Source organism: Tenrec ecaudatus, chromosome Y, assembly GCF_050624435.1.
Source record: "Tenrec ecaudatus isolate mTenEca1 chromosome Y, mTenEca1.hap1, whole genome shotgun sequence".
In the NCBI taxonomy this organism is placed as follows: Eukaryota; Metazoa; Chordata; class Mammalia; order Afrosoricida; family Tenrecidae; genus Tenrec; species Tenrec ecaudatus.
In genome coordinates, this window is record NC_134549.1 from 5,668,761 (window position 1) to 5,682,421 (window position 13,661).

Here is a 13,661-nt window from a genome sequence, read left to right on the forward strand (position 1 = left end):
GGGCAATCCTTCCTTCAGTGGTCTCCTCCAAATTGGGGACAGAGTTCAAATGGTCCCTTGGCTCCCTGGGGCAATTCCTTCTGAAGTGATCCTACTGACCACATAAGTAAAATGATCTAGAAGCTGTCCCCAGTGATGGCCTCTAAGAGGTCCCAGGTTAACTTGTGGGAGTGCCATGGCAAAAGTTTCCTTTCTCTTACTTCATTTCTTCTTTTCCTTCCTCTCCTAATCTCAGTTATAAAAGGCCAAGGTGGCGATCTTTAGGAAATTTTCAAATTATCCAAATTGGGATAAAGAGCTTGCTTCTGTAGTTTTCTCCTTAGTTCAAGGCTCCCTGGATGATAAATCTGATCTTTAATACAACCTGATCGTCAAGTGAGTCAAGGGATATAGGGTGTGCTTCTTCATAGCCTTCTTTAAACACTCCAGAAATGCTGGGACTTTTTCCTTTCTCCCAATGAATGTTGGAAACCTTAGAGGAATTAAAGGGCTGAGGTGTTCTAGGATTCAAGTTTGGAACTGACTCCTATTCCAATCTTCATGCTTAATGGGATCCCTTTCTGGGTCAACCGAGGAAACAGCTTGATTTCCTTAGTGGTCATATCATTCCCTGTGTTTAAAATGTATAACTCATTTCCAAAGCTCTGAGTTGCTTCTAATGCTGGATTTCACTGAACTAGTCAAGGTCTGGTCTTGTAGGAGCAATACAGCTCTTTCAGAAAGGTCAAAAGTCTGGGCTAGTCCTGGGAAAGTATATATACTTTTGGGGCTTATCACAGCCCTTTCCCAGTCATAATTTACGTGGGAAATTATGAGGAAAAGGGAGATATGTACTCTGGTGAAACAGTTTCCTGAGACCACCTGCTGAAGAAGGCAATGTAGAGCTCTAATGAACCCTTGTTTGCCTCTAAAAGGGAATTGACTTTACTTGCAAGAATTTTAATAGGTCTAATAAACTCAGAGGATACTGGATATGCAGAACAGAATGAGCTCACCACACGTATATAGGTAGATTCTGGATGGTGTGGGGCAGGTAATGAGGGTTTGGAAATGGTCTTAGTTTCATTAGTTGTTAAGGCTTTAAGGAGAACCTTTTACAAAATACAAGTTCTGCCTAACTTCAGATTACCACCGAGGGTGTGGTAGTTACATAATTTCCTCTCAACTTCATACTTAACTATAGGGATGGAGTCTAGTCTATCAATCAGGCTACAGCCTGATGATGACTCCTTATGGTGTCACCTACTCATGAGGATTCTGGGACTTTCTCTTTCTCCCTGGAAGTGGGCCACACACTCTCTCTGTTTCCCTTTCTTGCTGTTGAGACACTCAGAGAACTAAAGTAGCCACACTGAGACCATGCTTGTGCAGAGATGCTTCCACCGGCATTGGATCTGCAAGACTTCACTCACTGCTTTCTGCTTTCGACATAATTTCATGTGCTATGTGAGTCTAAAGAGGAATATATAGACTAGTATCAGACATATGGGCTGACATCAGATTTATGGGCTTAATCTGGACTGGGTGAGATGTTTTCTCAATATAAAATTGCTCTTTGACATAAATTTCTCTCTTACACACATAGGGGTGTATGGGTCTGTAGAGAGACAAAACCAGATTGCTAATAATTATATATATATACACATACAGGTAGATAGATATATAACACAAGAAATAAGCAGTTGGATTATAAGGCAGTATAAATGGCTCAGTACAACTCACTTCAGGGAGACAATTGGGAAACACTGGCAATCCTTCAAGTCTTGAGGGTCATCAGGTAGTCCTCTGTAGAGCAATTCAGGCTATCCAGGCACAGGTAGAAAATAGCAAGGCAGGTCACCAACAGTCAGCCAGATGACAGGGTCTGACAGTCCCCAGCTCAAGAGATATAGATTCTAATTGTGTGGCAAAGCAGGTCTTGAAGGAACCTCAAAATACAACAACACAGTCCATGGGTTAGGTGTCCCACAGGTAATGTAACTTGCAATTTGAGACACAGAACAAGCAAGGCAGCTGCATAATGGTCCGATGATCAAAGAGTAAGAGACAAGAAAGCAGGCCTCGCCGAGCCATTTATCTCTCTGTTCTTCAATTAATTCCACATGTGTTTCTTGACTTGGTTGTCACAATAAACTAACTACCTCAATCCACCCCTTGCCAACTCGCCACCTATACACAATTCCTTAGCCAAATATAATTTCCAGACATTGATGAAATCAAACTTATACTTTCATCAATCATCTATCATACATATAAATGAAAACACAGAGTCCAATTGTATCTAATATATCATACATGAACAAAGGATAGATATGCAATAAGCAAATAAAAAGAAACTACACTGACAAATACAAACCTCGCTTTTGCAATTGATCATGTGGTCGTAACTGCTATGTAGAACTATCTTCTACTACCTATTTGCCCTCAGCAAGCACTTCAGTTGGCTGTCCTGTTAGGATTGTGTTGCTGTAATGTACCATTTACATTAATCAGAGGACATGGTAGCACTAAGAGTCTGCATATGGAATTTACTAGATTCTAGACATATTCTTCTTTACCTCCATTATGTAACACCAGTCCAATTTCTACTTGGTAATCAGGATCAATCACACCACTTAATACAGTGACACCCTTCCTGACCTGTTGGTTCAAAGGCATGAGAAACCCAAAATGGCCAGGGGGCATACTCATCTGCCAGTTAAGTGAAATCCATGCTGTGTTTCCAGGTGGAAGAATTACTTCCTTTGGGACCAGGACCTCAAGGCCTGAGGAGCACAGGGTTGCTGGGACAGGAAGCAAAAGTGTTGCAAGTCTATCAACAGGAGTAATAGTGAGTGGTGCCACTCCAACTTCCACCCCTTGGTTCCTGGACCCATGAATTCTGGCTATTGGAGTCACAGCACCATATATTGGCTGCTAGTTTAGAGATTATACAACTGCTTGGAGAACATTGCCCCAACCCCAAAGTTGTTGCCAATTAGTTGGTGCTGTAATTGTGTCTTTAGGAGCCCATTCCCTCATTCTATCAAGCCAGCAGCTTCAAGATGATGAGGAACATGATATGGTCAGTGGATTTCATGCGAATGGGCCCATTACCATGCTGCATTTTCTGTGAAGGGAGTTCCTGGATCTGAGGCAATAATATGTGGGATTCCATGCCAGTAGTGAGGCATTCTATGAGTCCATGAATAGTAGTTTTGGAAGAAGCATTGCATGCAGGGAAGGCAAATCCATATCCAGAGTAGGTGTCCATTCCAGTAAGAACAAAACACTGTCCCCTCCATGATGGAAGTGGTCCTATGTAATCAACCTGCCACTAAGTTACTGGTTGATCTCCCAGAGGAATTGTCCCATATCTTGGACATAAAGTTGGTTTCTGCTGCTGGAAAGTGAGGAACACAGCAGTGGCTGTGGCCAGGTCAGCCTTGGTGACTGGAAGTCCATGTTGCTGTGCCCATGCATAGCCTTCAGCCCTTCCATCATGTCCACTTTGTTCATGTGCCCACTGGGTGATAACAGGAGTGGCAGGGGAAAGAGGAGGATCAGTCTCCACAGTGTGTTCCATCTTATCCACTTGATTATTTAAGTGGATTATTAAAGTCCTCAAAAAAAGTTCTCCTCTTCAGAGGTAATCCTTTGGTGAGCATTCACGTGAGGTACAATTACCTTTCCTTTCTTGGCCCATTTAGAGAGGTCTATCCACATATTTCTTCCCCCTACCTCTTGTTACCAATTTTCCATTCATGGTTCTTCCAATTCCCGGACCATCCAGCCAAGCCATTAGCCACAACCCATGAATCAGTATATAATCTCACATCTGGCCATTTTTCCTTATATGCAAATTGAACAGCCAAGTGCACTGCTCGAAGTTCTGCCCATTGGGAAGATTTCCCTTCACCACTGTCCTTTAGGGAGATCCCAGAAAGGGGCTGTAGTGCTGCTGCTGTCCACTTACGAGTGGCACATGCATATCGTGCAGAGTCATCCATAAACCAAACATGCCTTTTTTGGTCTTCAGTTAAAGTATGGTAAGGAACTCCCCAGGAGGCCATAGGTGCAGACTGGGAGAAAGGCGGCAATGTGACAGGAGTGGAGACTGTTGGCATTTGGACCACTTCTTCATGCAGCTTACTTGTTCCTTCAGGTCCTGCTTTGGCCCGATCTCATATATACCACTTCCATTTAACAATGGAGTGTTGCTGCGCACGTCCAACTTTATGATTACGTGGGTCAGACAATACCCAGTTCATGATGGGTAATTCAGGCTTCATGGTGACTTGGTGGCCCATGGTGAGGCGTTCAGTCTCCACCAAGGCCCAGTAACAGGCCAACAGCTGTTTTTCAAAGGGGGAGTAGTTGTTTGCAGAGGATGGCAAGACTTTACTCCAAAATCCCAATGGTCTACACTGTGATTCACCAATAAGGGTCTGCCAAAGACTCCACACTGCATCTTTATCTACAACTGACACCTCTAGCACAACTGGGTCAACTGGATTATATGGTACTAGTGGCAAAGCAGCTTGCACGGCAGCCTGAACTTGTTGAAGAGCCTTTTCTTGCTCTTGGCCTCACTCAAATTTGGAGGGTTCCTGTCACTTGATAAATAGATCGAAGTAGAACCCCTAAGTGAGGGATATGTTGCCTCCAAAATCTGAAGAGACCCACTAGTCGTTGTGCCTCCGTTTTAGTCGTTGGGGGTGCCAGATGCAAAAGCTTATCCTTCATTTTAATAGAAATATCTCTACAAGCCTCATACCACTGGACCCCTAGAAATGTTACTGAGGCGGAGGGTGCCTGAATCATTGTTGGGTTAATTTCCCAACCTCTTGTATGTAGATATTTTTACCGATGAATCTAGAGTCTTTGATACATTCTCCTTAGTGGGTCTAATCAGCATGATGTCATCAACATAATGGAGTAGTGTGACATTTTGTGTAATAGACAGGTGATCAAGGTCCCTTCTGACTAAATTATGACACAGGGAAGAGAGTTGATGTACCCCTCTGAGAAATTTGTGGAAGTATCTTATTTCCCCTGCCTGCTGAAGGCAAACTGTATCTGGTGGTCCTTCAAGACTGGTATTGAGAAGAAGGTATTAGCCAGATCAATAGCTGCATACCAAGTACTAGGAAACATATTAATTTGCTCAAGCAATGTAATCACATCTGGAACGACAGCTGCAATTGGAGTCACCACCTGGTTAGGTTTACGATAATTCACTGTCATTCTCCAGGATCCATCTGTCTTCTTTACAGGGCAAATAGGTGAGTTAAATGGGGACGTAGTAGGATTCACCACCCCTGCATCTTTCAAATCTTTGATGTTGGCACTGATCTCTGCAATCCCTCCAGGATTGGTTTACTATTTTCCTAGGCAATGGCAGTTCTAATGGTGTCCTCTGGACCTCTCCTACCATGATAGCCCTTATTCCACATTTTAGGGATCCAATATGGGGGTTCTGCCAGTTACTAAGTACGTCTCTTCCAATGATCCATTCTGGAACTGGGGAAATAACCAAAGGGTGGGTCCAGGGGCCCACTGGACCCACAGTGAAGCGTACCTGAGTTAAAACTCCATTGATAACTTGACCTCCATAAGCCCCCACTCTGACTAGTTTGCCGTCGAAACACTTTGGTCTCCTGAGACTAGTGTCAATTCTGAGTCAGTGTCCAGTAATCCCTAAAAATTTGAGTATCCCCCCCACCCTCCCCAATGAACAGTCACTCTTTTGAAAGACCTCAGGTTCCTTTGGGGAAGGCTAGAATAAAAGCTGACAGTATGGACCTTAGGTGATGTAGCAGGGTCATCCTTCAAAGGGACCGGGCCTTCTAATCATTCAATGGGTTGTAGATATGTAAATTAGCTCAGGTCTGTGAATTGGTTGAGGGATCATGACTGTCTAATCTGCTGTTCACCTTATCTACCATTCTTCCGCCTGTATAAATCACGTAAATATTTAGTAAGTTTCCCATATATTTCATTCTTTGGATACCGTGGCTAAGTAGCCAATGACAAAATTCCAACATGAGACAGGTTGCTTTGATTACTATGGAAACCTTGTTGTCTACTAGAACCAGGACCACTCATCAGCACCATTGTGGGCAAATGTCAGAGTTTGCTTAGGGCAGTGCCCACTGTTAATCCTGGTGCACATAAAATAGCAAATACAGGAATGTTAAGATATGCTGGGGTCCACTTCACAAACTTCTTCCTTATGGTTGTGGTAAAGGGTTATGTTCTCAGAACACCCCACTTTTGGGGTCTATGGGAATATCCTAATAGATCCATTTCAACATACCAATTTCTCTAAGCTTTTGGATGCCTTCCTCTACAGTGTACCAATGGAGGTCAGGTACTTAAAGTTGGTTTAATCTAGGCAGTGCATGCTACAGCGAACCAACCAAATAAAAATTAGATCTTCTCTTAGCCTCTCTTGCAGAGAAATTGAAATAAGAGTCTGGGCTTAGGGGTCGAATATCCAGAAACTCAGGCAGGTCTAATATTACATTTAGTGCCCCATTATCCCACACCATTAGTAACCATTACCAGGGATAGTCCACACCCTTAGTAACCATTACCAGGGATATTCCCCAGGTTTCTGCTTGTATGTATTTGAAAACTCAAGGAGATCCTGATGAGGATAGAGTGCTTCTTTTTGGGTACTCATCTCAACCTCACTTTTAGGAGCTTTCTTAGACTTCATTTTAGTGACAGGTCTATTGGAAATAATGGGTGGGGAGGGTCTTTCCTTGGTGCTCTCAGCAATATCTTGTAAGGCATCTCCCTCAGGCAATGCTACCGATGAAGCCCCATCTGGCATATCAACTTGAACTTTTTGGCTACTCTGCTCAGGTGTGTATTGTGAATTAATACTTTCAGCTGTGAGGTGTGGATCTATTGACTGGGGTGGGTCAATTGTTTCTAGGGGCTCAATATCCTCCACTACTGGATCATCAGCCCATGTTTCCATCCCATGTTTCAGGGTCCCAACTTTTCCCAATCAATGCCTTCACTTTGGTATCAAACATTGCTCTCAATCTACAATTCAGCTGCCATTGTAATTCAGCCATTCGCATAATGAGATTCTGGACCTGGTTCTCAGCAATGACAGCTCTATTACTAGAGGAAAGAAGGCTCTCCATTGTAGCACAGATGGAGCTTTCAAATCTGTTAGTCTGTACCTGAGGCGCACTTCTGAGGCTCTAAGACCATCCCTCTCTTTAATCACACTTTTCATTTTAAGAAGGACCAGTCAACCAGCTTCTCTATACTTGTCATCCTTATAAAACTACTGGAAAATATCAAATATATGATCACTGAGAAAGTTTATTGTGCCAGCCTGGCCAATAAACACAAGTTGGATTAATTGAATGGCAGAGAGATAAATGGCTTGGTGAGCCTCACCTTGCTTGTCTCTTGTTCTTCAATCATAGGGCCAGCGTGCAGCTGCCTTGCTTGTTCTGTGCCTCAATTTAAAGGATAAGTGAAGGTCCCGTTAAGCCTACATGATTGAAATGTTTATCTCTGTAGCTGGGGGCCCATAGTTGGTGACAGTTGGTGACCTGTCTTGCTGTTTGCTGCTGGGTATATGGCAGCTCTCTGTATAGAAGAGGCACTAGCGGCCTCAAGACTTAAAGGACTGCTAGTTTCTCACTGTTTTATAATTTATAATTTAACTGTTCATTTCTTGTATGATCTATCTATCTGTATATAATTTAACTGTTCATTTATTGTGTTGTATATCTATCTTTCTAAATATATGTAACTACTAGCAATCTGGTTTTGTCTCTCTTGAGAACCCTGTCTAAAATAGTCACATGGTCTGACAGTCCCCAGCTCAAGAGATGTAAATTCCAATTGTGTGGCAAAGTAGGTCTTGAAGGAACCTCAAATTACAATGACACAGTTCATGGGCTAGGTGTCCAACAAATAGTGTAGCTTACAAATTGAGACTCAGAAAAAGGAAGGCAGCCAAACACTGGTTCAATGATCAAAGAGCAAGAGACAAGAAAGGGAGGTTCACCAAGCCATTTATCTTTTTTCCCTTCAATTAATCCCACATATTCCTATTGGCAAGGTTGGCACAATAAAACTATCTTTCACAACTTATCTTAACTCAAGATGTTCTCTGGACGTAATTCCTGGAGCACTAAAGACAATTTGGGGATATTTTCCTCAATAACCAGGATAGTACCTCTCTCTGGCCTTTGACAAGAAAGGTGCCACATATGTCGTGGAAAAATGAAGGGCTAAAATCATTGAGAGAGACAGAGAGGAGTTCCAAGGATTCAAGTGAATGTCCAGGACTCTTTCTTACATGGGACTGTAGTGGAACACTCATTTGCCATTTTAGGATCAACCTGAATGAGCTAGGGACCCTGGGACTACTAGGTGTTTGCACCAACCTGCCTTCAGAGTCAGACTGGGTGTTTAAGAAGGAGGAAGAAGAAAATACTCATGAAAGGACTGTCTACCAGGTTCGAGAGTAAGCCTGGGTTCAACTCCCACTGCATATTGCTTCTTGGGGTTGCAAAGCAGACCTGATTCCTTCCAGAGGGAAACTGAAAGGAAAAGACAAAAGAATAAGCCAAAGTCTGGTCACTTGTTTAACATTCTGGTGAAATGCCCCATATTGGGTGCCAAAATGTTCACGGACTCTTGGTCTTGAACTCTGAAGAATGGAATCATCAACTACAAAATAGGAAGCTGAATGCAGTTTATCTGGAAAAGAAAGGAGAGCTCCTGACACAGAAGGAGAGGATTCAACTGGGTTGCCACTGAATGAGCTGTTTAGAGTACTTGGCCTGTCTGCATCTCCAGGTTATGAATACACCAAACCCCAAACTGGTCCTATTTCTCAGGTCCAATCATAAACCTGGCCATGCTTTTCCCTTGACTGAGTCTTGCTTGGGCATGGGCAAGGAAGTATGCCTGGAGGGGTCAGTAAAAAGTGTCTTAGATTCTATGGCCTTGGAGTTTAGAATTCCCCAAGGGATTTTATGCCTGTAGGTTTAAGATTAGATTGTCCTAGGTTGTGAGTTCTTCTTTACAGGTAGCCTGCCATGCCCAATGCTTCTTACCACAGTATCAATTTCTCTCTCTTGGCCCAAGGGTTCTCAGTCTACTGCCTCTGATTGCCAACCAATTTTACTTGACCAGAACTATTTCTTCCTAAAATATAGCTTTCAAGGAAAAAGTTTATCTCCTTTATTTAGCACCTCAGAAGGTGGATGGTACTATGTAAAGATCTGAGTCTCTTTGGCTGGAGTTTCTGATCAGGGCCAGTGGTCTCTCAGTGTTTCCCCATTATCTGAGGACCACCACCCTTTTAGCTTTATGTCTCTCGAACTTTTTAAAAAATTAAATCATTTTACTGGGGACTTGAGAACCCTTATCAAAATCCACATCCATTGTATCAAGCGCTTTTGTAGATTTGTTTCCCTCATCATTCTCAAAACATTTGCTTTCTTCTTTAGCCCCTGGTGTTTTCTCCTTATTTTCCCTTCCCTCCATGTTCTCCACTCCTCATAAACCCTTGATAAATTATAAATTATTATTATCATGTCATATCTTATACTCTCCAATGTCTCCCTTCACCCACGTTTATGTTGTCCATCACCCAGGGAGGAGGGTTTATGTAGATTCTTGTAATCTGTCTCCCCTTTCTCCCTTACCTTCCCTCTACCATTCTGGCATTGCCAGTCTCACCACTGACCCTGAGGGGTTCATCTGTCTTGGATTTCCTGTATTTTCAGTTCCCATCTGTACCAGTGTACATGCTACGGTCTAGATGTATATGTAAGATGTTTGGGATTAGGATAGAGGGGGTGGGGGAAGTATTCAAGAACTGGAGGAAAATTGCATGTTTCATCATTGCTACACTGTGCCATGACTGGTCCATTTCCTCCCAATGTACCTTCTGCAAGGCGATGTACAGTTGCCCACAGATGGGCCCTGGATCCCCACTCTGAATGCCCCCTCATTCACAGTGGTATGATTTCTTTTTCTGGTCTTTGATGCCTGATAGCTGATCCTTTTGACTCCTCATGATCTCACAGGCTGCTGTGCTACTTCCATATGTGCATTTTGTTTTCCAGTTAGATGGCCACTTGTTTACCTTCAAGCCTTTAAGACCCCAGACTCTCAAAGTTTTAATGGTAATAGCTTCTTTTAGATGTTTTCTCCAAAGATGCTCTATTTCACTGTCTTAATCCCAAATTCAAACATATTTTATAACTAAAACTAAATCAAACTCGCTGCTATTGAGTCCATACAAACTTAGTGATCCTCTTAGGGTAGATCTGCTCCTGTGGGTTTTGGACACTGTAATTCTTTACGGATATAGAAAGCCCTGTCTTTTCCCAATAGAGTGGCTGCTGGTTTTGAAATTATTGACATTATCACAAGCAGCCCAAAACAATCACCTATTAAGTTTTAAATGGACAAAAACAAATCATCAGCATGAGGCCATGATGGTGTTCAAGGACTCACAATCACACGGTGTGGTTGTTACATAATTTCATGTCAACTTGAAGATATAAAAGTGTAGGGGTCGAGTCTAGCCTGTCAACCAGGTCACAGACTGATGGTGACTCCTTGTGGGTGTGGTATTCTCATAAGGATAGACATGGGAAACCCCCCAAACCCTCTATCTCTGTCACCTTCCCACTACCAAACTACTCAGGGCCATGTGATGCTGCTACCACTGCCCTGGATCCATAAGACTTTTTACCCATTGACTGTGATCTTTTTACCTTCTGCATTAATGTATGAGTCTGAAGAAGGATTTATGAACAAGTTTCAGACTTATGGACTTGAGTTGGACAGGCCTGGGTTGTTTTCCTGATGCAATTACTCTTGATACACAGCTCTTTCTTACACATATATGACTATTACTGGATTTGCTACTCTAGTGAACCTGGCCTAACATACAACATTGGTACATAACAATTGAACAGTTACTTCTTGTGGTAGGATAAGAGCCAAATGGCTAATAGCCATATTTAAATAAATGTGTGACCAAAATGATTACTCATCAGGAGGATGTAAATTAAAACCACAAAGGGATAGCGCTACAATCAAATGACTCTGATCACAGGACCAAGTGTGTGGAAAGCCGCCTTGGCCTGCTATGCTCGAATTCTAGGCCTACTTCCTGTTCTTAAATAAGTTTCGTTTTTATATGTAAATTTTGTGTTCCTGACTGCTACCCTAGTTCCCCGTAGTGATGGAGGCTGTTGTGCAAGCTGACCTTTCTGCCCATTGATAAGAACGCAGCCCATTCATTGGTTTGTTAACATACCATATTAGGAATATAGTGGACCTTCAGTACATCTGGCACACCTTAATCTGCATGCAGATGTCTTTGAGAACGGTTGTGCGCCCTTATTACCATACCCAGAACATGTAATTGATTGGCCCTTGTTTAGTATGCTTCATTAGAATATGCACCTCCCAGTTCCTCCTTGTTGGAGATATATACCCCTGAGCTTCGCCCTAATAAACGAGCTTGATCAGCAACTTGGCTTGCTCCACCGCCTCTGTGTCTTTCTTTCATCCTGGTTTGCCTTTCCCTCGAGGGTTCTGCCCGTGTGTCCCGCGGGACTGGACAAGACACAAGTGTGGGAAAGGATCTGAAATAATGGAACTCTCCATATCAATGATGTGGATATTAATGTTTGCAAACACTTTGCATAAGTGATTGGCCAAATTTACACTAAAGTATGAGGAAATGTAAAATTTCATGTAAAAATACGTTACCTTTCATTTCTTTTTCTCAGCAACTTTCTGAAGCCACCTCAGCCCTAGCTTTTGTCTAATTGCCATATTGAGACAATGGCAGCAACAGCTGATTGAAACATAACCATTGTGAGGTTGACTCAGCTCTGAGCAGTGCTTCGTTCTGTCTTATGTAGGGTCACTATGAGTAAAAACCACTAGCACCTAAGTAGAAAAATAAGTTCTCTTAATAGATACATGTGTACCAGAGAGAAATGAGCTAGTATACAAACCCACTGTGGCAATTACATAATCTGTCAACTTGACCAAAGAGGTCTAGACTATCATTCAGATCCTAGTCAATGATGCTTCTATGAGGGTCTGGTTTTATCCTGAGGATTCTGGGAACTCCTGTCTTCCTCCCTGGAGTCAGGAAACACACTTTCTCTGCTTGACATTACTGTTGACAAGACACAATCTATGGAGGAGCCATGTGGAGACTCACTGGCACTGAGATCCACAGACTTTCCACCCATTGCCTGTGATCTTCCTGAATTTGCATGTGTTGCATGAGTCTGGAATTTATGGACTAGTATCAGAAATATGGGCTGATATCAGACTCATGGACTTGATCTGGACTTGGCTGAGATGTTTTAATATACAATTATTCTGATATAAAGCTCTCATACACATGCGTCTCTCTGGATTTGTTTCTCTAGTCAACCCAGGCTAATACACCTACCAAAAGATATGTACAAGATAGCTATATCAATTTTATTTAAAGCAATAAATCACTGCAAAATCAGATATTAAAATCAATGAGTATGAGAAGAAATTCATTGTGATGATTGGACATATCTTAATAAGACTGAATGGTTGAATTGTATGTGAAAGTACATGTCAATAAAATGTATAACCACTATAAATATATGTATACAAGAACATATCAAAATATTATATATTTAAATATATATATATTAAAATGGATAAAGTTATGTGGTTTTTGCAATGGAATTCTATCCAACAATGAAAATCAATGCACTACTGCAACATATATCAAAGATGTATCTCACAGATATTATAGCATATGGCTCCTTTATCCTTAGTTTTGTAACTCTTACCAAATGAAAATAGGGTAGATAAGCTTCTAATGTGAGTGTCAGTTTTTGATAGGGCTATCTCAGAAGCCAGGAGACTACCATGAAGAAAACAAAAATTGCACCAGAGATCCTTGTGTGGAGGAATAGCAGCAGCAGCAGCAGCAGCAGAGGCAATACCCCTGGAAACAGGAGTGCACTCCTGGATTGGATAAAGCTGAGTCTTTGGCCAGAATCTGGTGGGAAGAGTGGGGTGCCCTTAGAGCATTTGCCAGCTTTGGAGGATTTTGAATTTTTTTTCATGTTTGAAATAAACCAGTATCTCATTAAAGGCTCAAATTCCACTTACTTTTAATTTCCCTCCATTTTTAGCCACTTAGATGAATATTTAGGTCAGAGGGTGAGAAATCTTTTTTTGGTTGTTTTAAGGCTGTGCATCTTCTCATTATAAAAATTAAATTTGGTGTTTGAAAAAGTATATTTTATATACACAACCTGTTTCAACAAACGACATCAGTAAGAATATCCCATTAACCTCCCTTGTAAGTGTGGAGTTGTTTTTGTTTCTTTTTCCCTCATCCATCTTCCCTCCCTCTACAATTTCTTCTCTCCCCAATCTCCCATTCCTATTGACATATCCGGTCTCCTTAAAGTACTCAGCCTTATCTTTTGGTGTAAAAAAAAAACAAGTTTCTTCTGCATATTAATGGTTTTATTAAATATTTATCTTTGTAAGATTAATGAAGTTTGCTATGGATAATGGTCTCTAATTTTGTCCAGGCCTTGTGGTGATTAACAGCACTGCCATTGCTTTTATTGATGTCAGCACCGGAGTTTTGTAACACT